This window comes from Bactrocera oleae, chromosome 3 (assembly GCF_042242935.1).
Source record: "Bactrocera oleae isolate idBacOlea1 chromosome 3, idBacOlea1, whole genome shotgun sequence".
NCBI lineage: Eukaryota > Metazoa > Arthropoda > Insecta > Diptera > Tephritidae > Bactrocera > Bactrocera oleae.
The window spans coordinates 11,123,247-11,150,684 of record NC_091537.1 but is presented as its reverse complement, the minus strand read 5'-3'; the positions used below and the strand labels follow the sequence as shown (position 1 = coordinate 11,150,684).

The 27,438-nt window shown below is 35.9% G+C and overlaps 1 non-coding gene across 1 annotated transcript; it reads left to right on the top strand.

Moving 5' to 3' along the window:
- Positions 1-21,057: 21,057 nt before the first annotated feature.
- On the top strand, positions 21,058-25,782 carry LOC106622742 (uncharacterized). Its single transcript, XR_011395660.1, has 4 exons — positions 21,058-24,341; positions 24,688-24,829; positions 25,048-25,274; positions 25,341-25,782. It is a non-coding gene; the product is annotated as an uncharacterized protein (transcript).
- Positions 25,783-27,438: the final 1,656 nt, after the last annotated feature.

Below are 27,438 nucleotides of genomic sequence, written 5' to 3'. Positions count from 1 at the left end.
ATAGACTTAAAATATCCTGTCCATTAAAGCATACAACATAAATACATTTTTGTATTGTGATTACAGAATTAGGAAATACACCGTAGAACATTATTTTTCTTTACCTTTGATTGCATCAAACATTTTTACTGCCAATACAACACACATACGTTTACGCACACAAATACAGGCACAGCCATACTTATGTATGTGCTCTTAATTACAATCGTCTGCGAATGCCTGCCAGCACATATCAAATTCTTTAAATCGTCTGTTGACAGCGGAAATGCGTTGTACGCGAAAGGACATGCTTTGGCAACGTCAATATCACAAGCGTGAGCGTACGTGGTCACACGCAATCGCCGCACTGACAGCTGAAGCGGATTTGTTTGGGCAGATTGATAGCATTTATCTTCAACACTGTCAATGCGTAATGTGTTATTGCGTGCTTACGTGCTTACGAGCTTATGCATAAGTGGTCTTTATATATATATCATTATATATGCATATATGTGTGTATGTATGTAAGTACGCGTGATTGGTATTTACCATTTGACAGTTAAATTTTCAAAGAAATTCTTACAGCGAAATTTACATGGAGCACGACAACAACAAGTGGGTCAAATAGACAGCGGCAAAAGGTCGACGAGTTTTGTCAGTCAGTTAGTAAGTCATTGAGGCATGAGGCCGTCACATGTGCGGGTATGTGCACATCGAAACGGCACTGATAATCGCATACTTATTTGTACATATCGAATGAGTTCCTTGCAGGAAAATTTAAATACGCAAGCGAATTAAAATTTTGAACTATAAGCAGGATAAGAAGGAAGAATCTCTACATAAACTTAGTAAATACTTGTATATACTTTAACCGACGCTAAAATCGAATTTTCACCTTTGTCATAGAAAATGTGTTTACTGATAGAGAGTTTTTGCTTTGCATTCTGATTTGGTTACGTAACCGATTCGTTACCGGATAATTTAAAAGTTATCTAGAATTATATCTCGCCTATCAATAAGGCTTGCAGCTCATATACTTATTTTAGTTTTTTGGAGTCTTAATGACGCTGTGAAATTAGCAACATAAAAATCTTAATTTCCGCCCAGTATAAGCTCTGAACTTTTATTACTCCGCTATATGTAAAAAATTGTTGCCAAACAAGTGAAATATAGAGGCTGTTTGTGTCCATTGGACTTTCATGATACAGCTGTTTAATTTGAAATTCGTGATGTATATCTTTGCCGCCCAAAGCATCTACGCTTTAATCAAAGGCCAGCTAAGTTTCATAAATCCTCAGAACAATATTGTTTTAGCATTACATGATCATGCTTATACACTAAGAATATCTTATTGTGGAAAAGAATTAATAAGTTTTTAATTTTTAGCAAAGAAAGATACTTATTTTATATAGGCTATGGAGTCTAACAGTTTCTGTGTTGAATGTGGGGTTTTTGGTTTCGAGCAATCAACTAAGCATTTCAATCAGTTCCTTTGGTCTGCGGGCAAGTTATTTATGCTTATTTTACTTTTATTGCAGCTTTCGTAATTTAGGTTGCGTAAATTTTTCCGCAAGGTTCTCAATTTATAAATGTTTATTTGTATGTATTTGTTCGATTTTGCCGCGTTTCTACGCTGCTTTCGGTTAGGGCAATTACGTGATGGATTTATAAATGACAGCTGAGTGATGAATGTTCACACCTCCTGCAGTGCGGCGGAAATTCCAAATTACAGTTGCCGGTAGAATTTTTTTTGACTCTCTCATTTCCGTCAACATTTTGGAGCTAAACTGCTTCGCACCCAAATCTCATTTAAATTCATTTGTTTTGATATGAAATAAGTTGTATTTATCGATTCACGGTTTAGCTTAAGCTTGTTAGCTATAATTTACAAATTCGCACATGGAGCTTATTTTACAGATCCTATCCATAGCACAGCTTCTCAAGCTGCTTTTAAGTTCTTCATTCACTAGATAATTTCTAGAGACCATCAGACTAACGACTTCTTCTACCCTTTTTCGCCCTGGTTATACCCTGAACAGGGTATATTAAGTTTGCCACGAAGAAAACGTAGGCGACCCTATAAAATATAAATTTAAATGATCAGCATGATGAGCTGAGTTGATTTAGCCATGTTTGTCTGTCTGTGTATACACGAACTCGTCTATCTATCTCATTGAAAATTAATTATCTTCACGAAATTAGACATGAGTTATTGCCTAATCACCAAAGAAATTGTTCAGGTGGGATCACTATAGCATATAGCTGTCATACAAACTGAACGATCGGAATCAAGTGGTTGTATGGAAAATCTTTTCACTTGGCGAGATATCTTTACGAAATTTGACGTGGGTTATTGCCTAATATTCGAAGAAATTAAGAAGAGGAGCGAGAGTCACCTAAGCACTGGCCAGGCACGGCTTTACTTATATAGAGCCAGCTGGCAGCCAGTTTCCACTGAGGTCACCTTATGACTTTTAAATCAAATCATATCTCGGCGCGAGAGACACCTAAGCACTGGCCAGGCACGGTGCCTGCTTTACTTATATAGAGCTAGCTTGCACCTTGTGACTTCCAAATCAAATCACATCGCGGTGTGAGAGTCACCTAAAAACTGGCCAGGTACGGTGCCTGCTTTACTTATATAGAGCCAGCTGGCAGCCAGCTTCCCCTGAAGTCACCTTGTGACTTCCAAATCAAATTATATCGCGGTGTGAGAGTCACCTAAACACTGGTCAGGTACGGTGCCTGCTTTTCTTATATAGAGCTAGCTTGCACCTTGTGACTTCCAAATCAAATCACATCGCGGTGTGAGAGTCAGCTAAACACTGGCCAGGTACGGTGCCTGCTTTACTTATATAGAGCCAGCTGGCAGCCAGCTTCCCCTGAAGTCACCTTGTGACTTCCAAATCAAATCATATCTCGGCGCTAGAGACACCTAAGCACTGGCCAGGCACGGTGCCTGCTTTTCTTATATAGAGCCAGCTGGCAGCGAGTTTCTCTGATGTCACCTCGTGATTTTCATAAATCAAATCATATCTCGGCGCGAGAGACACCTAAGCACTGGTCAGGCACGGTGCCTGCTTTTCTTATATAGAGCCAGCTGGCAGCCAGCTTCCCCTGAAGTCACCTTATGACTTCCAAATCAAATCACATCGCGGTGTGAGAGTCACCTAAACACTGGCCAGGTACGGTGCCTGCTTTACTTATATAGAGCCAGCTGGCAACCAGCTTCCCCTGAAGTCACCTTGTGACTTCCAAATCAAATAACATCGCGGTGTGAGAGTCACCCAAACACTGGCCAGGTACGGTGCCTGCTTTACTTATATAGAGCCAGCTGGCAGCCAGCTTCCCCTGAAGTCACCTTGTGACTTCCAAATCAAATTACATCGCGGTGTGAGAGTCACCTAAACACTGGTCAGGTACGGTGCCTGCTTTTCTTATATAGAGCTAGCTTGCATCTTGTGACTTCCAAATAAAATCACATCGCGGTGTGAGAGTCACCTAAACACTGGTCAGGCACGGTGCCTGCTTTTCTTATATAGAGCCAGCTGGCAGCCAGCTTCCCCTGAAGTCACCTTATGACTTCCAAATCAAATCACATCGCAGTGTGAGAGTCACCTAAACACTGGTCAGGCACGGTGCCTGCTTTTCTTATATAGAGCCAGCTGGCAGCCAGCTTCCCCTGAAGTCACCTTATGACTTCCAAATCAAATCACATCGCGGTGTGAGAGTCACCTAAACACTGGTCAGGCACGGTGCCTGCTTTTCTTATATAGAGCCAGCTGGCAGCCAGCTTCCCCTGAAGTCACCTTATGACTTCCCAATCAAATTACATCGCGGTGTGAGAGTCACCTAAACACTGGTCAGGCACGGTGCCTGCTTTTCTTATATAGAGCCAGCTGGCAGCCAGCTTCCCCTGAAGTCACCTTATGACTTCCAAATCAAATCACATCGCGGTGTGAGAGTCACCTAAACACTGGTCAGGCACGGTGCCTGCTTTTCTTATATAGAGCCAGCTGGCAGCCAGCTTCCCCTGAAGTCACCTTATGACTTCCCAATCAAATTACATCGCGGTGTGAGAGTCACCTAAACACTGGTCAGGCACGGTGCCTGCTTTTCTTATATAGAGCCAGCTGGCAGCCAGCTTCCCCTGAAGTCACCTTATGACTTCCAAATCAAATCACATCGCGGTGTGAGAGTCACCTAAACACTGGTCAGGCACGGTGCCTGCTTTTCTTATATAGAGCCAGCTGGCAGCCAGTTTCCCCTGAGGTCACCTCATGACTTTTAAATTGAATCACATCGCGGCGCAAAAGTCACCTAAGCACTGGCCGGGCAAGGTGCCTGCTTTTTATATATAATATATGTAAGCAGCCAGCCAGATATATATTTCTGTTCCGTCACTATAGTGTATAGCTGCCATACCGATCCAAATCAAGTTCGTCTACGAAATTCGGTACAGATTGTTGTCAAAGGTAAATCTACAATCTCCGACTATACAGTTCAGTTCGGATCACTATAGCATACAGCTGTAACACAAACTGATCACTCAAAATCAAGATAGAGATCATTTTATACCCTTTTATGCTATAAGAGATAAAGCTGTGACGAGTATTCTCGTTTCACTGCAGAAGAAGCTAACCTTTTTTTGTTTTAAGACTGTCAGCATGTTACTTTTCGAAAATTGAAGAAATACTGTGAGATTACCTGTCTGCTTACGAATATATCCAAAAAATTAGGCCTAATTATTAGTAATTGGTATTCAATCGAACCTAATGAATGTCCATCCTTCATCAATCCATTAGCTTTGCTCCACATATCCCTAAACCTAATCAACTTATTTGCTTTTGCTGTGGCATCTTAAATAGTGCAGGTAAAAGAAAGTACTGTGTCTTTACATATATCTCTTCAAACTCTTTATAAACTCGCTCTGCTGCAAGCTTAACTCAAGTATTTGATATACAAAGATGAGAGAAATATTATTTAATTTAATATTCTGAGTTCATAAAAAATGTCTCATCTCATTTATAATCCAAGAAATTATGTCTAAATCAATTGGCAAAGCAAATCAATCGGAGCCGAGTAACAAATTGAGTAAGCGCGTGAGTAAACTGACACCACCGAACTGATAGTTGGTTGTGCCAGCGTCTCAGCTAACTGAATTCCGCTGCAGAAATGAAAACGAAATGATGTGGAAAATTTCGCCTATCATCTTCTTAGTATTCTCCGACCTTTGCGCTCACAGCGAGCCGCACGGCTGCAAGTCTGTTTGTAGTTTGTGTCAATATGCGGTTACAGGCTCTGCGGTCGGTTGCATCACAAGCGAATAACGTCGATAGACGTCAGCCACTATACTAGACAGACACGCGCCGGGTAATCGAATTGCTATGGACGTTTGGTTTGCCTCACTGACAGCAGTCTTATTTTTTGACTGACTCACTGATTGTCTCACTATAGGAACCATCGGCGAAGTCGAATCCAGTCGAAAATGCATTGAATCATCGCTTCACTCATTCAGGTGTGTGTGTGGCTGTAAAGGTGTATGCCCGGACGGAGTTATTTGGAGTTGCTCCTACTTACTTATAACTTATCATCCGTCATACTCTATCTTTTTATCACGAACAGCATGATACGAGTAGCTGAAAGAGGTGAAAGAAAATAAAATTTCACACTTCAATTGAGTAAGTGAATTTTATAATTTGAAAAAGAAAAGAAAAAATGCTTGAAGCTAAACACTCAACGGCATTTAAGTGGTATTAATTCAGCAGGTCCGAAGAGTTATTTATTGAAAATAAATTTAGTGGATTGTAGTGATATGAGACGTAAAAGCCGCATAAAATGATGCCAGAAATACGTAAGTAAAATATCCTAGCCGTAAAATATTCTCGCTTACTTATTTTCCGCATATGAACTTATCATTTCTGAAATTATATGCTCGAAGTGCTTTTGGGAGAGAGAGGGGTAAATACTACTCAAAACATACTTAATACGAGCATAACTTATACTCCAACCCCTAACTTCTTCTGTTCCCAAGCCCTTCGTTAATTTGCAATAACTTTGGAAACATCCTTTTCACCATTATATTCTTAGGCAATACTCCTCAGTTGTTGATCAGATGTTAAGGAGTCTGTGGTCTTGTTTTGTGTTCGAACACAATTTTTACGCTATCTTGTGTAAAAAAATCCTATGTATGTACAAGGTACTAAAAGCTGTGGCCAAACCGACTGTCATTTTCTGGTTATAAGCTCATGAAAAAGGTCTGGTATTACATATTTGGCTGTCTGCCCAGTGTATAATGTTCCAGGTAGACAAACGTCAGCCGATGAAGATGTGTTTAACCAACTACTCCCATAAGTGACATTTTTGCCAAAGTTGAAGTAAGTCCAAAAATGTTTAGAAAACTCTATGTTAATGAGAACACCAGGGATTTTTGTTGGAAACTCGCAGAGATTATGAATTTCCCAATTTATAACACTTTGTAGTTCTTCTAATTCTGTTATTATCGTATTGTATTGGGGAAGCTCAGAGAAAATTGTATAAACCTTAAGTCAGGTAATGCTGTAGTCCATTTAGTGGAGCTTCCAAAGCATGAACAATGATAGCGGCGTTAGTTGTGGGCCTCACAGACTTAGGCAGTACGTCTCCACAGAAGTCCGTCTCATTTGTAGTTTTATAGAAATGGGTGTGTTAAAGTTTTCCTAAAATATTCATACTTGCAACACACATTCCAACAAATTGAAACGGATTTAATCTTCTCGCTGCATACACACTTCTATTGCAAAGAAAAATGAAGACAATTCAATTGGCACTTTACATAATTTCCCTTCGTATTAAAAGTGCTGACTTAGCAAAAATAAAACGGAAAGAGGAATGAAATGAAATATCCCCTCTTGCTAAGCAAATAGATAAGCATTGACCTGCAAAATACTGATTGGCTGCTTGAGTTATCGCTGTGCGATTTCATTTGTCAACAACACCGGCGGCTACGTGTCATGCAAATTCGTTATGTCAACAGCAGTGGTAGTGGAAGCAGCAACAACAGCAGTAACAGCGTTGAATGATGATTGACTTTTCCGGTCACCGATACAAAAGCGAATGATAATGTTGTTGTTGTAAAAAGTTGCTTAGATGACCCTAGTAGTCACTCGAAGCCGCTGTTGTGGACATATATATCCTTGTAGTTAAATATGTATACGTGTGTATTTATGTTCTATGAGTATACTGTTTCGCTTATCATAAATGAATTTGCTCTATCTAACTTGAGTGGATGATACCTTTGAACCCTGTCGCACTGTGTGGGTGAAGTATTATTTTTAAGTTTATATATTGTGCTCTAAACAGCGTATATTAAATTTATCACGAAATTTGTAATACGAGTACACAGAAGGCAACGTCGGAGACTCTATAAAATATATAGGTACATTAAAACCAGAAGGTTTTCGGGAAATTGTAAATAAAACCAAAAATTTTTTAATCTTCATCAATATTTATTTTGTCGCCTTCAAATTATGTTACTACTGAAGCGATACACATATGCCACCTATTTTTCCAATCATCGAGACATGCCTTGTAAGTCCGCGTCCGGGATCGCCTTCTGTTCTTTTCTTTTACAGCCTCAAATGAGTCGAAACGGGTTCCACAGAGTAGTAACTTTAGTTTTGGAAACAAAAAACAAAATTTAACGAGTTTTTGGACTTCAAATCGTTCAATATACTGTGTAGCAACATGTTGTACATGAAACCAGAAAGTTTTCGGTAATTGTTTTTTTCGATATTCGCGGTTTGGTTCATCATGAGTTCGTTCCAACGAAACAGACGGTCAAGAGCATTATTTAAGCATTTTGAGGCGTTTGCGCGAAAACATCCATCGTAAATGGCCGGAATTGTGGGCCAACAATTTCCGGAAACTTTCTGGTCTTTATGTAAATATGTACCAGATCAGCGTGATGAACTGAGTCGATTTTGCTATGTCCGTCTGTTCTTGAGTCCGTCTATCTGTATATACGTGCGCTAGTCTCTAAATTTTCGATTCGAAATTTTGTTTTCTTTCCAAGAAGCTGCTAATTTGTCAGACTCGCCGATATCGGATCGCTATAGAAAATAGTTGCCCCAGAAACTAATCGATCAGAATGAAGTCCTTGTATAGAAATTTTTTTTTATTTTGCAGACAAATTATTTAGATCGGAGAAAATAGTTGCCATTCAAACTAAACGAAAAATTGATTTAGAATGAAAAAATAGCCGAATGGAAAGGCCAACAAAAACTCTAGCGTGTCCGCTTGATCAGCTAGTATATTTAATAACTAAAAATAAAGCCCGTTAGAAACATCGTTTAATTAATGATTTTGTACAATATAAATACACGACTTAGTAGTTAGTTTTACTATTTCTTTGCCGCAAACGTGAACGTACGCACACCGTACGTAAAGCACAACAACAATTGGGTTGCTCTACCTGTTTGTTAGTTTACTCCTACACAGTGTTTCGGTAGCAAACTAAGTTTGACGTTCAGCATCCATTATTGAATTTGCATTTTCATGCTCATTGACTTTACAACGTTGCACTTTTACAGAGTGTTTGCAGCCACCGTTCTGCATTTCAATTCGTTGCCGTTCCCACGTTACTACTTCTTTTCACTTCACTTTTGTTTGATAACCTAGGTATCTTTTTTCGCTTTTTCTTCTAACATTCGACGTCCTTAATTCCTTTGCTTTGGTGGGGATCATCCTCACTTTGACACCTCAGCGTTTGCATTTAATAAGTTTGAATGCTGCAAAATTGTGCGTTGGTCGCTTGAAAGTCTTGGAATTACTACGAGAGTTCCAAACTGAGTGTGAGGAGACTATTTTTGCTTTTAAAATTTTCAGCAGATTCTGTAAGTCTTTCTTGTAAACTTAGTGGAAACATTTTATGTATACGCAGTCTATTGATCTTTCTGAGCGCTCTCGAATTATTTAGAGGTTTATTTCGGAACGAGGCTGAAACGAGATATGTTCATGCGAGTTAAATCCAACAAAAACTCTCGTAAATTGCAGATTATTTCGATAAAAGTTGGTACGCAACTCGATCGAAAAAATTATATAACAACCACGCCCGCCTCCTATATAACTTGGACTGGAATGGATGGAAAATATTATATATAAATTCATTTTTGTGAAACAGTTCCAAATTGTATTGGGAACGTGCATCGAGCATTCCTAAATATATGAAAATCGGTTTATACTTTGTGTCGGCCGCGATATCTTTCAATATTAAAGGTATTTTATTAAAATTAGGTAGACACATACGCTACGAGTTTTTTATCCTATACCATTTCTATATAGACTAAATTCATTCATATCATCTCTGCGTCATATATCGGCTACTCTATTTTAAACAGTTGATCACTACAGGGTATATTACCATTTTTCTTACATTACCATATGTTTACGAGTATGCATAACGAAATTACGGTTACAGAAGCAGTACAATCAATTTACGATATTAAAGCAATTTGTGCCCGTAGTCTGAGTGTAAGGTAAATGCTTACATACATAGGTATATATGTATTTTTATAACTATGCGTGGCTAATTGAAATTAGATTTACAGTGGTGGACAAAAAGTTGAAACCAAAATGAATATCATACCCTCTATGTCTTCTAGCATTTATATACTCAAGATCTGCAAAATATACGTTAGTGTTACAAACTTCTAGGCAACTGATTATACCCTCTTTACGGTATAAAAGGTATATGTTGTTGCTGTACCTGCAGGAAAAATTCCCAAATAATTTTGAGCAAAGCTGTCGAGCTGACATGTTTTGAAAGGGCAAAAATCTGGGTCCGCTCCGGTTACGTATACTCAAGTATTGTAAGAATATGGTAACTTCTACTTGTAGTCTCTAGTGTTCGGTACCACCCGAAGTTAGCATATATAATTTAAACTTGAAAGAAAATCAGGATCATAAGAGTGCAGGCGATCTTGGATCCTACAGTATTATTTCATGTCTTTTTATTACTTACCAAACTGTACTCTTGAGCTGTCAACGCCAAAAAAAAATCGATATTCACTTTAAAGATTCATGCGATAATATGCTGACGTCGCAGGTTGTCAAAAAATTATTTTTAAGTAACGGACTTATATAAAGCGTAACCTTCCTGCATTCTGAAGTATTACTGTCAAATAATTCATCATAATAATAAACACATTACCAGCTAATCGTAATCTCCATCACTGTAAATTGGCTTTGTCCATAAGTGTTTGTATAGAAATGGCTAGGGAGCGCTCACAGCTGGAAGGATATCCATTAATGTATAGCAATGGTGATCAGATGTCAGTAACGATATTAATATACTGACATAGATATGTGAATACTTGTAGGGGAGTTCATTCTAACGGTACAAAGTCATATTATCATGCTTCAGGTAGATATGTTGGTAGATTTTTATGTGCCATCAACTGACGCGAAATTTATAATTATGTTTTGCAACTGTATTACGTTAACAAACAGTCTGATTGTAATGAATTAAATGCGATTTTGCATGCTTACCGTGGCAAGCTTAGAAATGTATGTAGACAACTATAGATAGTAGAATTGTAATGCTAACACACAGCTATTTACTAAGTAAATACATAACTCAGTTGAGTAATTTGCAAGATTGAAGAAATAGAATTTCAAGAACAGTTGCAACATATTGCACAGAGAAAATAATGTTATTGTTTGCAACATTTAAACAAATCTTGGAGAAATTTAAGATAAGTTCTATGAAGTTTGTCTGTTCCATCTATTCTTAGGTGATCATAATTTTCCCGGAAAAATTCGGGACGGTTTTTTTAGTCATGGATTTTTTCTATATTATAATTCACTGGAAATCGCGACATATAATAGGTGAGAGAGCAGCATAATATTATTCAATTCATTCTTTTTTTAATTTCTAAGCCCGGGACGGCCGCGATGCTTGGCTCGAAATCCGAACTGCCCCGGCTAAACCGGGACGAATGGTCAGCTAAATCTATCCTATTTAGTTGTGAAATTTTCAAAAATTCGTTGTGGATATTAAAGTATTTTATTGAAATCTCTTCGAACAATTTTAACCAAATCAATATAAAATATTATTATAACGGTCATGTGATATATATATATATCATTATAATCATAAGTAAAGTTTAAGAATGAGCAACCACACCTATCATAATTTTTTAATACGAACGCCGTTTTTCATTGCAATAAAAGTTTGAGTGATGCTTTTATCTTTCCTCAAACCAGAAATTCGCTATATACGTTTGCCATGGTGTTAATTTAATATCTTCTTTATCAATTACAATAGTATAAGAGCTATATCTATGAGATTATGTGAGAAGTTTGTATTCCAATTTGCATGGATGAGATTTTGTGCCCAAAGCGAATGAGTTTAGTTGCTATCGTAGTCCAGCTCTCTTATATCACAAATGTATGCTGCGAGAGATTTTAATATATTTTTAGACCCTGGACAGTGTAAATTAAGTTTGCCACGAAGTTTGTAACACTTAGAAGGAAAAGTCGGAGACCCTATAAAATATATACTACATAAATGATCAGCATGACGAGCTGAGTCGATTTAGCCATGTCCGTCTGTCTGTACTCTATACGCGAACTATTCGCTCAGTTTTTGATGTATCGATCTGAAAATTTGCACACGCCATTTTCTCCAGAAGAAGCTGCTTATTTGACACAACCACCGAAATCGCACCACTATAGCATATAGCTGCCATAAAAACCGAACGATCGGAATGAAGTGCTTGCATGGAAAACTTTTTCATTACACGAGATATCTTCACGAAATGTGGCTTAGGTTATTGTCCAAAGCAGTAGTGTCATCTCCGAAGAAATTGGTTGATTATATAGTTATAACTGCCATAAAATTGAACGATCAAAGTTTTTGTAAGCAATCTTTTGTACTTGTGAAGGGTATTAGAGCTTCGTTGCAACCGAAGTTAACGTTTTTTTGTTCTGCTTGAACTTAGCTCCTCTTGAAGTAGTGTTAATAGAAATATCCGAGTGGATCCTAACCTCCAGCATTTTCCCTAAAAAATGTCAGAGTGTTAATATATATCTCGAGCCGGCCAAGCAACCAGCTTTTCTGAGTATAACTGCAACCTTTTATAAGTGTAAAGTTTCCACTTAAAAGAATGGTTTATGCTGATATATACATATTAGGGTGAAGCGAAAAATTTTTTTTTTTTTTTTAGCCTAAAAGGTAATATTTAGATAATAAAAAAAAGAAAATTTTTGGAGAAAAAAAATTTGTTTTACATTTTACATGGCGGCCTACGGCATGTTGTTGTTTAAGACCTTTTTTAAAACTCCAATAATGACCACAAACATTTTTTTTAAATTGATAACTTTTAATTGGCCAGAAAGAGGGCTCTCCACAGCTTTTAGAACACTTATAAAAAATTTGTTACTAAATAAAAATTTTAACTCAAAATTTTACTTTAAAAGTGAGTGCGATGTTAAAAAAATTTTTTTCAGAAATTTTCTTTTTTTATAATTTACAGATTTAACCCTCAGTCGAAGAAAAAAATGAAAAAATTTTTTTTCGCTCCATCCTAATATACATATATATTATATGTACATACATACATGTATATTCATGATTTTGCATTATTTCATTACAGATCGCTCAGCAGTGAAGTGTCTGGTAAGTACGAGCTTTTGTATGCCTTTCAACATTCAACCTATTTCCGAGTATATTATTAGCAATTTACTAATATTTGACAATTACCAATTATTGGCGAATAGTTTCCTTTCGAATTACCAATATATTAAAATACTTAATACTGAAGTTAGAATTTCGAAGAGTTCAATTTGTGGAATTGCAAGAATTTCAGTTAATACTTACTTGAACGAGTTCTATTTAAAATTCTCTTTAAATGCAGCATTCTGGCTACAAATGAAAATATCTTTGATTTGCTGTGATTTTGAATAAGTCAGTGGCGTGTAATTGAAGGGGAGTTTAGTGTGAAGTATTTGCTAATATTAACTGATTTTATAATAATTTTTCTGAATTACGAAATAAAGCAAATTACATTGTGACCACTACCATACTAAGAGCTGGCCACTTAAATTCATTAGCTATCTTGCTTATGGAGTGATATAACTATATATAACATAAGGTCAGCCGGAAGGATAGACCCGCCCTTCGATAATATCTGTTATATAATGGGAGGCTAATTTTGCCAAATTTTAGAGCACACTAATAAGGTTGATGGCAATATTTTATACCGAATTTAGTTCAAATCCGTAATATTGCACATTTTATATCTGACTATTGCGATTTTCTTTGGAACCAATAAAAAAAATTGTGCGCAAGCCTCTGATTTTCTCACTGGCATAGCAATAACCACTTCTAAATTTCTATTTACACTCTACATATTCAAATGTATTTAATGCTGTGTTTACTAAATTCTTTAGGAAACTATTTTGCGAATGCAATTAAATCTGATTGTGAGTGTGTAATCCACATATTCCGGTTTGGTTTTGGCGATGACCATTATTAAATTTCTTGGAAAACCACATATATGTTTAAAATATTTCCACATATTCTTAGTATTTAAATATAAAACATTTACGCGTATAAGAACAATACAAGATGAATCAATTTATATGTACATGACTGTGTTTTAGTGTATATATTAATATATATATAATTGATTAAAACATAAATTTAAAATGAGAAGAAAAACTGTTGACTTCGGCTTCACCGCAGCTATAATATTTCTTCACAATTACAAAAGAACTTAGATCGGTCAGTTTGTTTGGCATCTATATGCTAAAGTGATACGTTTTGAACAATTTCTGCGAAAATTGCACCGTTGACTTGGAAAATAATCTATGCCGAATTCAGTGAAGATATCTCGTCAAATGAAGAAGTTTTCTATACAAAGGCTTTAGTTCGATCGATCAGTTTGTATGACAGTTAGCTGCTATAGTAGTACGATATCGGTGGTATCGAAAAATAAGCGGCTGTTTTGGGAGTAAAGACTGTGTGCAAAATTTCAGATCGATATCTCAAAAACGGCGAGACTAGTTCGCGTATATATAGGCACACAGACGGACATGGCTAAAACGACTTAGCTCATCATGCTGATCATTTATATACATATATTTTATAGTATTTCTGATGTTCAAGTCGCCGTAAGACTAGCACCAAAAGTTAAATGCATTTCTATATTAAAAAAAAAAGAGAAAGAATACCGTACACGCGCTGCATTTAACTGCCACATCGATCGGTCACTTCTTAATGAGGTTTTCATGCCATAACGCTTCGAGTGCTTTTGCTGTCATTTTCTTGTCTTACGCTTGCGCTTTCTTTTCGCACTGACACTTATTTCATGCTTTCTAAGTCATTATTATTTGCTGTACCAAATGCTTCTTTTGCTTATCTTTTCGCTAGAGCATAATGAGCTTTGCTGGCTTCGGTGCGGCAACGCACCGCAGATGCAAATGAGGGGCGAGTTCGTGAGGGACTGAATTGTTTCGAAATGTGTTGAAATGCTGCTTAAAACGTTTAACATGCCCGTTAAGTTGTTATTGTACTTTATTGCACTATTAAGAGCAACAAGCAAAAGGAAAGAGCCGAAAATAGGCGAAAATAACGGTTGACAGAGCGCTAAACTGAAGCAGCGCGGCGAGTGCAATTGTGGGTGCTGCAACTTGGCGTTGCCAGCGTGCGGCGACTTAATAGCATGCTGCAAAAAATGGTGTTAACAAGAATGATGAACAACAACAACAACATAAAAAAATAGTGGCGTTGGCAAGCGCTGTAGAAAAAAAAGTGCAACAAATGTGTGGCCGCAGGCAAATTTAATGTGGCACAAGCGTATCTTTGCCAGAGTAAACCGAAATGCGCACACATACATACGCACACAATCATACGCCCGCTGCAAATATCCCGTTTTTTTACTTATTTTATTGCGATTTCTTAAAATTTTTTATCGTCCGCCACTTGCATCTAATTTTTTCGTGGTTTCTTCTATGTGTATTTCGCGTTGTTTTTCCAAAAGTAACACCCTCTGTTGTGGTTGTTGTTGTTGTTGCGCAACAATAATAATGTCGCATGACTGCTGTGTCCGCTGACCAACGCTTGCTTGTAATTGCGGTCAATTATTTTTGTTGTTTGTTTTTTTTTTCGTTTGATGGCAGTATGTCGACAATGGTGTTGCCACTGTTAATTGTTGGCATTTGCACTTTTGTGTCAGCTAATTATTTTTGATATTTCTGCCATAACCTACTATTCGGTTATTCTTCGCACTTACATATATTTGTAAGTGTGTGTGTTTGTACATAATTTTTTGCAATTTTCTCTTTGTGACACTTTAAATGAGATTAAAATTGTTTCTTTGTTGATTTTGTAGGTTTTTAGGTAAATATTTATATGCATGTGTGCTGTAATGCCAAACAACAATAACATAAACTAAGGAATATTCTTCGCTGTTAAGTCTATGCCTAAATTTAGGCCAAAAATGTGTAAAAACCATATTGACGGTCAGCAAGTAGACCACAGCAGTTCCGCCTCTTATGTTATCTGCTAGTGGGGGAAGCAACATGTACAAATGCTTAGTTACGATACACAAAAACGGTTTTAGCAATTGCCGATCAGGCTTACTTACTGACCCATATTTCATTTTGACTTGAGAAGAGCTGACATTTCACCTTAGGTTTGTCAGTTGTTGAGTATACGTAAATTTTAATTTCTACATTTACTCCATTCTTCATTATTTAACAGTTGGCATAAGCGTAAAATTTAGAAAATATTGAGTTTTTACTTCATAGTTTTTCAAATATGATTTGCCGAGACTTCTGCTTCGTTTAATAAGTCCTTTTATCAATGCTAAACTAAGTAACGGTAACATAACGATCTGGTGCGGCAAGCGTAGCGTTAAGGTTATGCGACTTTTGCTTATTGATTCTGAAACGCCCGTTTATGAAACAGTTTATTAACACAATCCTGTTCCAAGCTGAAAGCAGAAAACTCTCTTCGAATTATAATCTGATCAGCACTAATCCTTCTTGAATCAGAAATACTATGAAATACTGGAAGTCTTTTAGGACTTCGATTACCTCATCGCTTATTCAATCATCATTTTCTGGAAATAAATGATTATAAATCCTTTTTTATTATATAAAAAAAATTAAGCGATAAATTTAGTTTCGCAATACTTTACCTCAATAAGAATTTACAAAATTTGCAGCGAAGTATAGTTTTCAATTTAAAATCAGCCTAAATGTAGGCCACATTTAATTTATTTTTCTTTATTGCCTACAATTAGGCGTATTTGTCATCAATAACATAAACATATGTAATGTTTTTTAATCTCTAAAAGCTGGAATACGAAAATTTACTGCGGAATGTGATACAGGCCAGGTTACTAAGCTTTTTTGAGCCTGAAATAGTTTCCTGAGCTTTTATGTTTTGGATTACTTTACTGGTGTCTCTCCATCATTATTTTTTGGATATATATATTATAAATACGTTTTCATTGTACAAAACTGAAGCGAAGAATTTAGTTTCTATAAAGAAATTACAAATATCGCAGCAATTTAAATGGAGCCTAAATGTAGGCCACATTTAACTCACTTTTCTTCATTGCCTACAATTAGGCTAAATATACGTTTGTAAGCTTGAATATACAATTTTACTATGAAAAGCCGAACAGGCCTGCTTATGGTACCTGTGCACAACTCCACACACCCACTAACAAGTGTGCAATATTCACATTTCTTTTCTCCTTAAATTATACCACATGCGGTTTTTTTACACAACTTTATGCAACTTATAGATATGCATATATGTATGTTTTGTATACAAAAAATATTTGCATATGTGTGTGTAAATGTAATTTGATGAGGCGCTGACTTTTGAACGCGTTTCGCATTGCTTTTCTTGAAGTTTCCGACAATTTCGCGCACGTGCTTATGCTCCGGTGCACGGGGATTCGTATGCAAAGCACACGTCTCGCAAGCATTCGTACATGTGTGTGTGTGTGCGTCTACTTTTCAGCATGTCTGTCTGTCGAGTTGTCTGCTTACAACACCATTTACAGCAACATCGCCGAGAGCAATGGAAATCAGCGGCAACGATGAAAATAGCAATATCAGCAACAAAGAGGATACCGTTATTCGCTACCAGAAGTTGGGCATTTTACAGTTGCTTTAAGAAATCGTAGATTTATGTCAAAGTAAGCATACTCGTATGTCTTTCATAGCAGATGACTTGTTGAAAGCTGGAATTTGATTTCTTTAAATTTTTACTTCAGTGCTTTAACTAGGAAGTAAGATTTATGTGAGAACATATCTTCAGGTTAACTTGTCACTTGTTAACTGTCAATTAGTCTGCGTCATAAGTGACCTATATTAATGTATATGTTTGTATGTATATCTACGCGCCTGTAATCCATGTTTTTATTTTTATTTTGCCTCCGTAGAAATATTAAAATTAATAAATACCACAATGGGAATCGCTAATATGGTATTTCAATATTCGAACAATAAGTCGCACTGTACTATAAAACTGTAAAAAATTTACAGAAATCTTTTTTTTATATGAAATCAGAGAGCTTGCAATATCCTTGCAGTTATTTGCTCTTTTCCATAATTGTAATTGCGTTGGAATTTCATTCACATTATCATGTGATAACTACATACCTATGTCTGTATATATGTGTCTGTAACTTCCCCTTAGCCAAATGTTGACCTAGCAAAAAAAATACTAGCTCCTAAGTAGAGATTCATAATCGCAATCGAACTGGTTCGAAACACACCAACTGGCAACTAGAATTTTCGGTTCGAAAATGGGTTAGTTCGAAAAGAACCAAACTTGTTACAGTTATTTTATGACTTACTGATGAGCTATTTTTTTTAAGGAGTCTAGGATTTTAGTTTACCAGCATTTTAAAGAATATTTTTAACCTTAACAGCTATGATATGTGCAATATCAGATCATATAATTAATTTAATTTATTCAATAATTCAACACTGGCGCCACCTAGCGGAATTTTAGTATTTTTTATAATTCGCGCAACTCTAACTAGTCGTCTGCTTGAAAAAATGATTGTCGGTTGTCCAGTTAGATTTGTGGTTCATATTAGTGCCAAGGAAGCTACTGCATTTCACCGCAGGGTTGCTTTTGCGTTCCTACACATGCTATTTAAAATGTAATGTTCGTTTACAAATGTAAATATGCATATACTCGTACATACATACATTACGTGCTAACTGCTGGTTTTATTAATGTTTGCAATATATATATCTAACTGACAATCAAAACTAATGTGTGTGCGAATTGTAGACAGTTGCAAGCAAAGAAATCACGCTTGAGTTGGTTAATGACACCGCCGGCAAACAGAGACGGGCGCACCTGCCTGTGTCGCGAAGTACTTGAAGTCATATTTAATTGCTTTTATACTTTTTTGGATTATAAGTGATATCACTATACCTTTTATGATATATAATATTTGGAAATATAATTAGGTTTCTGTTTTAAATTAAAACTATTTTGTTTGTAGAGGTACGACTAAAGCTTGGTTAAAGAGGAAGGCGCTAGACCGCAAGCATCCGCACCTAAGCCATCGTTAGGCTCATTGTGCTTCCACGTAGTAACCATATAAGGTTTATCCAGCAACTCAGTGGATTTAATAAAATATCTGATTTTTTTCAACCAACAAATTAATTACATATTCTTAATTCTAACTGCATTTTTTTTATCGCTCCGCAGTGATAAGACTAGCTGATAGCGATAATTGCTATGTATATACAAACGAGCCTACCTATGGTATATACCTACATAAATACTTTCGTTTTCAATTATTTATGATAGACTCTTTGTGACTCATTTGAAATCCGGCGTCAGGTTTCTCTTGAAAAGTATTTCATAACTGATAGCAGCAAAGTTAGGTGTACCCTCATTATATGGTATATACATATGTTGTGTATGTATTTTCTACCATATACTACATATTTTTTGTTACTTTTGAGAATTTCGTTAGCGGTTGTTTGATAATCCAGTGGTATTTACTTGTTTGTGTTTTCATTACGTTTGAAGTCACTTTTGTTTAGTGTTTTGCATATTCTTATTTTAGCGAGTGTTCTTTTGTCGCTCGCTTAAACGTGTACGACAGTAAAATATTTTGATAAAATTTAAAAAAAGTAGATTTTTTTTAGAAAAGCTGATGCAATAAATGATGCATTTTTGTTAAACTTATAAAATTGTGGTATTTCTTAAGAAAATTTTACTTGTCTAAAAAAAAAAATTATCCGTAATTACTTTACTTTAAATTTCATAAACAAATGCTTTTATGACAGTGCAGAAGCTTTTGAAAATGTTAAAAAGTCAAAAAAAAAATCATCGGCGGATGAGACCCATTGGAAAAAAAAATTTTTTAAAGGAACAATAATTTACGTGTGATCAGTGGTGGGGAAAAAGAAAAGGGGTAGTTTTAAGTGTTATAAATATATATCTCGATTTCCGACAGAACTACGCGTCCTATGGAAAAAAATTATATTGCAAAGTCGCAGGTAATGAAAAAATCTATAACTTTTGTATTAAAACCTTTTTCACATAACCTCAAAATTCATGTGAAAAATTAAAATACCTAATTTTTTGGTTTTTATTATGTTTCTCAAAAATTGTTATATTTCACCAAATTTGCGGTAAACTAAAGTTTTTATGTCCCAAACATGCTGTAATTTTTTTGATTTAAAATATTTATTTTTTCATCTTTTTCATACTTTTGAAAAAATGTTATATAAAAAAAACCATAATTTGCAGCCGAAAATTCCGTCGTCAAAATATCTAGTTTTAAAAAAATGTTGGTAGGCATTTTCTTCGTTGAAATCTTAAATTTTTGATGGTGTCAAAAACATACATTGGCCGTGGTCAGTTTTCTCAGAGAATGGAAAAAAAGACTCCACTGAACAATACAAACCTGCTACTATAAAATAAGAGGTAAAATAAAAGAAAATTATTTCGGCTTTAATTACTGTTTTTTATTTATGTTGCCCAAATAGTTCGTCACCGCATTAGGCTGGGCACATATCGGACATATTTGGTTCGTATTCAATAATGCTTTCATTGTTTGCATATTTAATTGTATTTAAGCCAAGTGCTCTACGACTGTCGGTAGCTAATTGTTTTGAACTCAGCTCGTCAATACAATACAATACTACAACAATAATTGTGTGCAGTTGCCGCTTTTTGTTAAACCATAATTGTTTGCTTGTGGGCCTTTTCGAATTCAATGTTTCAGTGCCAGTTGCATTGCAAAATATAAAAAAGTGCAGAAAAGGTAAAAAAAAGAGCATACAAACCAAAATTATTAAATAAAATAAATAAATATAAAAAGCTTATGAGTGTCGTTGCTGAGTTATCAGCTTCAATGACGTGTAAACGTTTAACGGTGACACATTAAGCGGGCGTGTTCTTCGTTAATTATTTAAGCGAGTGAAAAGAAATATATATTTTATTGTACTATATGCATAGCGTATATAAATAAGTGCAAATAAGCAGCTGCAATTGAAAACTTCTTTAGAGTTATTATAAATATGTGACTGTGTAGCTTCTAAAGCAAACTAAGAAACATTTGTGATATGTATGATAACGCACTTATATATATATATATAACATATATTTATAAGTAGAAATTGTTTTTTTTTACAATAAAAACCTTATGATATGAACGTAAACATTTTCTTATAGACCCACTACTATGGTATAGTAGAGCGCGCCTTATCGCTATTCATGTGTAATATTATATTATACGCATGTATACATGTATGTATATATACATATTTATATATTTATACATCTAAGATATATATATTTTTACATACTTCACATCCGTTGATTCTGTTTTGCTCCGTTCAGTTGAATACGTCGTTTCGCGAGAAGTGCTACTAAATTATTGCTGGAAAAAATGTTTCGTTGGTGCTGGTGAGTTTTGTGACTTCTTATTATTTTCTTAAGTTGCATGCTAAAAAAAATCAATTATTTTAAATGCAATATCTGTAAAAAAAAAAAAACTGATGTCAGACTTATAATTTCCGTGCATAACATTTAGTACAGAAGGCGAAAGTAACTGGCAAATTAAGTTTGTGAAAAGTGTAGAAGAATGTTTTTGGAACTAGTAGACATTGTGTCTAGAAAAACTTTTAAAAATTGCCACGAGAAGAAGTCTACTTTTTACAATTAAACTTATGCCTAAAATAAATAGAATGCTTCTCAACATGCATAGAAAATGTCGATCTACCGAAGGAGCAGCGGAAATTCTTTGAGCAAATACAAAGTTGGAGCTTTAAGCTTCACTTGCGCTTCGCATGACTTATTTTAACCACATGCAATAATACCAAACCTAAGCAATTTAGCTGCAAAAAGTGTCCGCACATGAGCGAGATCTATATTTTTGGAATTAGGCGATAAATTGGTTGAAATTTTACTAAATCATCAGTTGTTACACGCACGAGCTGCTGCTGTTGTTTTTCTTTTTTATTAAGCTTTGTTGAGTCATGGAATCAAGCCATCTATGCGTGATATTATTAAATATGCACCGTTCCACGACCGTCGGGTCTCAGTAACAGGAGCGGATCCGGATTTTTATTCGTCCAAGGACTGTCAACTCGGCACCATTTCGCGAAATTGCTTCTGTAATGCTTTCTGCCGCTACAATAACAACAATAGAACTATGAAAACCTCTTATTGGATATAAATTAAATTTTAAGAGCGCATATATGACTTTGAATCAGATATTTAAGTAGTCTAAATATCTGCTACAAATGAAAAGACTCTGCAACTTCTTCCGAGATAGTGAGCATCGTCTTTTCCTTTAACGAGTTCACTAGCGCAATGTGGCATCATAACCTTAGCTGCTGCGGTATGTAAATAGTATGCGAAAATATTATAAATAGAGATTGCGAATTTTCCGTCCCGTTACTTAATTTGAAGTGCATTCGGCAGAAAATTGGTTCGTGCTGCCATGAACGGTAGAACGCAAGGCTTTGTTTATAATTAAGTCTGACAGTTCGCTGACAATGAAACTTTCATTGTTTTATTCTTGTCTTGTACTAACTTTTCCACTCGATTGAATGCTACTCGTTTACATTGTTGTTTATGGTTCAGTTTGATCTACTTAGCTCACACCAATATCCGATTGCTTTAGTTCAAACACTCTCGCAGTTGACGTCTTTCTCTTATTTGGCAGAGATTTCCGATAATAATAAGCTATATCATGGCTATTAAGGTCAATCTCAAAATTTTTAAAGTAAGCCTGTCACAGCATTCTTGTAAAGGGAAGACTTTTGTTGTAGTCTCTAAATAGTTTTTTAGAGATTTCCTGCGTTAACAATGCTTTACCGGATATAAATTCAGGTCCGTACTGGCATAATGTCCAAATCCTTCGATCTAGAGCCAAAGTTCGACGTCGAAGATAACCGCACGTTGGTGTATTTTAGTGCTGACATAGAATTTTATCGTTTCTGTAGTTTCGTAAGACTTACAACCCTGCGTTACAATTCCTTTTTCAATTTTTTGTTTTTTTTTCTGTAACTGCTTTTCACAAACCTTCAAAGCAATAAATTATAAATTTCTTTGGCAGAAAATTTATTGTTATTATTTTTGCTCAACAAAATTATGCTTCTTAAATAAATATACTGCAATCACACTCGGGTTGTTTGCAAGCAAAGTGACTGGTCGAACGTCGAAGCAGTGCTCTAATGGTGTTGATCAATTGTGTGGCGAAGCATGGGATGTAAACCAAGTCGTCCGAATAGAAGAAGAGACTCAAGCTCAGAGTCATGTGGTTGTTGTAATCCAGAATGCGAAGTAACTCAACACGGAAGACGGGGTACACGCGGTCAGAGCCAAAGTCGATATGAAGCACCGCCGTTATGTCGCTCACACACAAATGTGTGCTTAAGTCCGTCAAAGTGTCATCTCATAGCAACGCGTGTGGTAATTTGTAAGAAGAGTCCCAATTAGATTTGTTCAGCGAACTCGACAATACAAATACATGAAATTTGTTTTGATTTAATATAATATTTGAAGTATTTTCCGAAAGGAAATGTCAAAGCATTATTTGGAATTTAAAAGAAAGTTGGAAAAATATTTTTGACTCAAAATTTCTGGTGTCAAAAGGGAAAAACGTGATTCGTAAACAAAATTCAATATTACAAATTCGCTTGTGGTCGTAGACCGGTGATCGGCCATACAAAACGGTGTCAACATTTCGGAGCACAAGCTGAAGCGGCTTTTACAAAATGGGCAATGTCGGTAGTAGTAATCGTAGTGATCCTTATCGATCTTCACAGCCTCAAAGCTATCAGTATTATGAGCAAGCAAGACCACAGATGCGGAATCGTGATGAATACAATGTATCAGGAAATGTGAACGAAGCGAGCGTGGGCCCACGTATTGTTGTGCATGGCACTCCGTACATAGACCGACCGAGCCAATATGAGGTAAGGGAACGGATACCGAAGAGAATACAAAAACACAGCACGCCGAAATCTTCACACAGCGGCGCAGAGATGTGTGTACGCGAGTTTGGCATTTCACCACAACGACCACAAGCAATATCAGAAACCTCTATGCTCTCAACACAGAGAACACCGCGGCGACCTCAACCGTTGCGACCTCCAATACAGGCACGTCCGCAACAACAGCAGCAACCAGTGCGCAATCCGATAGAATCGTGTAATTGTAAGGCCTGTCGCGAAAAGGATGAGAAATTAGCAGCATATGAGGCAGGTCCATCAGCCGCCGCCAACCCAACTTATGTGTCACCTATCGAATTGGCGTCAACTTCAACGGCACCAAAGCGTATTGCCTGCACCATCGACAACTCTTGTACTGGCTGTAGCCGTGGCGCTCAGGGCTACATAGAGCCATACTCAGCTGCGCGCAGTACAGCGTTTGACAGGAATTTGAATGACACGAGTCGTGAAAGGAACCGTAGAGAACAAAATGAAGTATCTGTAGAACGTTCAGGAAGGAGTTGTTGCAAATATGGGGATGAAACTTACGCAAATACGTCGACGCGTATGCATCAGAGTTCCACTCCAAGCGAAACCCAAACATCCAAGTGCAGGGGTGAAACCCAGCCAATTACGTCGACGCGAATACACGAGAGCTCAGTGGCAAATGAAACCCAAACATCCAAATACATGGACGAAGCATATCCCATTACTTCGACGCGAATCCATAATAATACCATCTCAAGGGAAAGTCAAGCGTGCAAATATAGGGATGAAACCTATGCAGACACGTCTAACCGGATGCCTTCGAGCATCGTGCAAACCCAATCATCGAAACCAGCGCAATTACAAGTATGCTACGATGGCGGAATGATATCGAGGTAAAGTTTTGTCGCGACTCTGTCGAAATTTGTATGTGTATAAATCTCTCAAAGGATATGAAAGAGTTCTAAGAGATTTATTTATGAAAGATAGCGTCTTGAGTAGCGTAGTCGTGTAGTCTGTAAAAGTAGTGGCTAAACTCGAGGAGGAAGCTTTCATTCAGAGTTGGCGTATTAATGAATACAAGAAAAGTCCCGACGTAGACGCAGGTGCCATCTGAGGACTACAAACTTTCTTATACCATTTTGTTTGCAGAAAGTGTACTATGTTAAATTACATCTATGGTTTCCTACCGGGATATAAGCGTAATATCTTTTAACAAAGAAATATATTTTTTCTTCCCAGTGGTGGCGCTACTTCAGATGAGGTATCAGATTTTCATCATGAATGCTTGGACGCTCATAATAGATATCGTGGCCGACATCAGAACTGCCCACCTCTATCTCTGAGCAAAGAATTGAGTAGATATGCGCAACAATGGGCGAAGGTGAGTGAGAATCCTACTGCGGGTATATACCAGTATATACAGTAGTAAGTAATGTTCTCCGTTTGCTCATTTAATATCTTCGATAACTCAATAAAAATATGGCGTACCTTTAGTAGTGCAAATAAATATGTCTCAAGAACCATATCTTCAGATATATGTCAAATATTATCTAAATACTTATGTGTATACGCGTAATTCGATATATTTCATTCATATAGCATCTGGCCGCTACTGGTCGCCTGGAACACCGTCAAGTGCACACATACGGAGAAAACTTGTACACATCACGTGGCATGGAGGTAGATGGCGCTACAGTGGTGAAAAACTGGTACGATGAGATACGCAATTATGATTTCTCAAAAGCCACCTATAAGCCTGGTACCGGACATTTTACGCAAATTGTGTGGCGCGAGAGTCGACAATTAGGTGTGGGTATTGCGACAAGGTGAGCGAATATCTTTCCCGCGCTCTGCTTATATATATAATTTAAATTTTTGTTTCGCTTTTAAAGAGGTGATACTACGTACGTCGTTTGTAACTACAATCCGCCTGGAAATATACTCGGTAGTTTTGACGGCATGGTGCCACCGTTAAAGTGAAGCAAAAAAAAAAAATTATTATATAAAATGTGATAAATTTTACCTACCATATCTAGGTTGACTAATGTGTGCAGTAAAGCAGTAAAACTTTTGTGATTTTATAAGTGATTTATTAATATTATTTATTATTTTATTATTTTAATATTTCAATTTATATCAGTTCGGTGGTTTTACTTCTTTACTGTAACGAGTGCTTCCTGCTTCAAGAATCCTATCAAACAGTTTTAAGTAAAACAAAAAATAACAGTAAATATGTAAATATAAACCGTATACTTACAAAATTGTATTATACCTCTCTTATATATATATAGCTCTTTAATATATGAAATATTTTATACAATATTATGGCACTAATTGAGATTTTTTATTTCGCGAAAAAAAAATAATAAAATGAAATAAATAAAAAATACCTACAATTAAAAAATATAAATACCTATGTGGCAACTCTTCCCAAAATTTTTAACTGTAAGCTTTTTAAAACTTATTTCATATGTTATCCATATTGCAGTTAAACTATTGTTAACAATAATATTGAATTTACAGATGACAACTCTTATAAACGGTATTTAAAAATGTAAGCCTGCTCATATTATTATTGCTTTGGTTTGATGGCAATATTGCGAGTTAATTTAGTTATTTATTTTTTGCAAACAGGTGGCAACCCTTTTAAAAAATTTCTGTATTTTTAAACCTCTTTAGATTGTAATGCTTATATTATTTATTTAATCAAATTTTTAAACAGGTGGCAGCCTTACAAACTTTTATTTTTAAAACCGTTCAAAAATTTGTCTTCATAACGGCGTATCTAAAGATTTTGTTGCTTTCAAAATTCAAAATTGTTGTAAGTTTTGGTACGAAATAATGACATCGACTTCACTCCCTAGTAGACGTCGATATAGGTGAGTTAGTATTGAGGCGTAGGGTTCTTAAGAAAAATGGTGGCAATGGTAAAAGTTTAGGTCGTTTATTAGGTAGTTTGAAGCTCCCATATGCCTAAAATTATTTGAAAGAAGGTCGCTGTCAGATCGACTTCGAGTTAAGGTGGTCTGTCACTTAATCACTTATAAATTTCTCTCACAGTTCATTTTGAGAGAGTTTACACTTTTTTCCGCTAAGTTTTACACTCTCTAAATCGGTGATATAGTCGTGGTAGAGATCGAGTAATATATTGCAACAGGTAAAGTAAAGTAAAGTATTACTCAGCGACTATCTAAATACATTAGACCACCCTGAACATCAACACTTCTAAACTCTCCGTATTCTTACTTTCTATCAATCGCACCACATATCCATCGAACAAGAGTTAAAATATGAAAATATTTAATATATTTGCTCTCCAGCAAATTACAGCAATAATAAATCTACGCAGTAATCTAGCTTAGAATAAATAAATTAGTAAAAAGTGGTAAGGATTTTCAAAGCTTTAGTAAACTGATATTTGGACAAATTTGCGGTTGGTAATAAATTTGACACAACGGCAATTTATGGCCATTTATTCGGTTTTGTGGTAAATATGTATTTAAGCACTTACGAGGGATCAAAAGAGTTGTTGTTTTCTATATTTCCAGTTGCAAAATATTCAATTTGCAGAAAATTGAAAATTTACACATAATCAAACGTTTATGCCTGCAACAAATATGAAATCATATTTGTGTACAACAACAAAATATGAAATTTTATGCTGCAAGCATCACTTTAATCTCGTTGCCTGTAGGAAGTTAAAAAATACAATAAATTATTGTTTTACCACTATTTTTGATACTCTGGCAATATATCACGAAGTCTACTAGCTTTGTAACACCCTAAAATAATCGATAAATCATATATGTATTTGTACATATTTACGTCATTCAACCAGTATCTGCAAATGCTTACTGAAGTTAAACTGAATATATCTTGATATGTCTTGCAGATATATTTCTTGCTATATTGGTATGTTGGAAGCAATTTGCAATGGAAAATTTTCAGTCAGACTTCAAAGTATGTTTATGTTATGCTCTTTTCGATTAT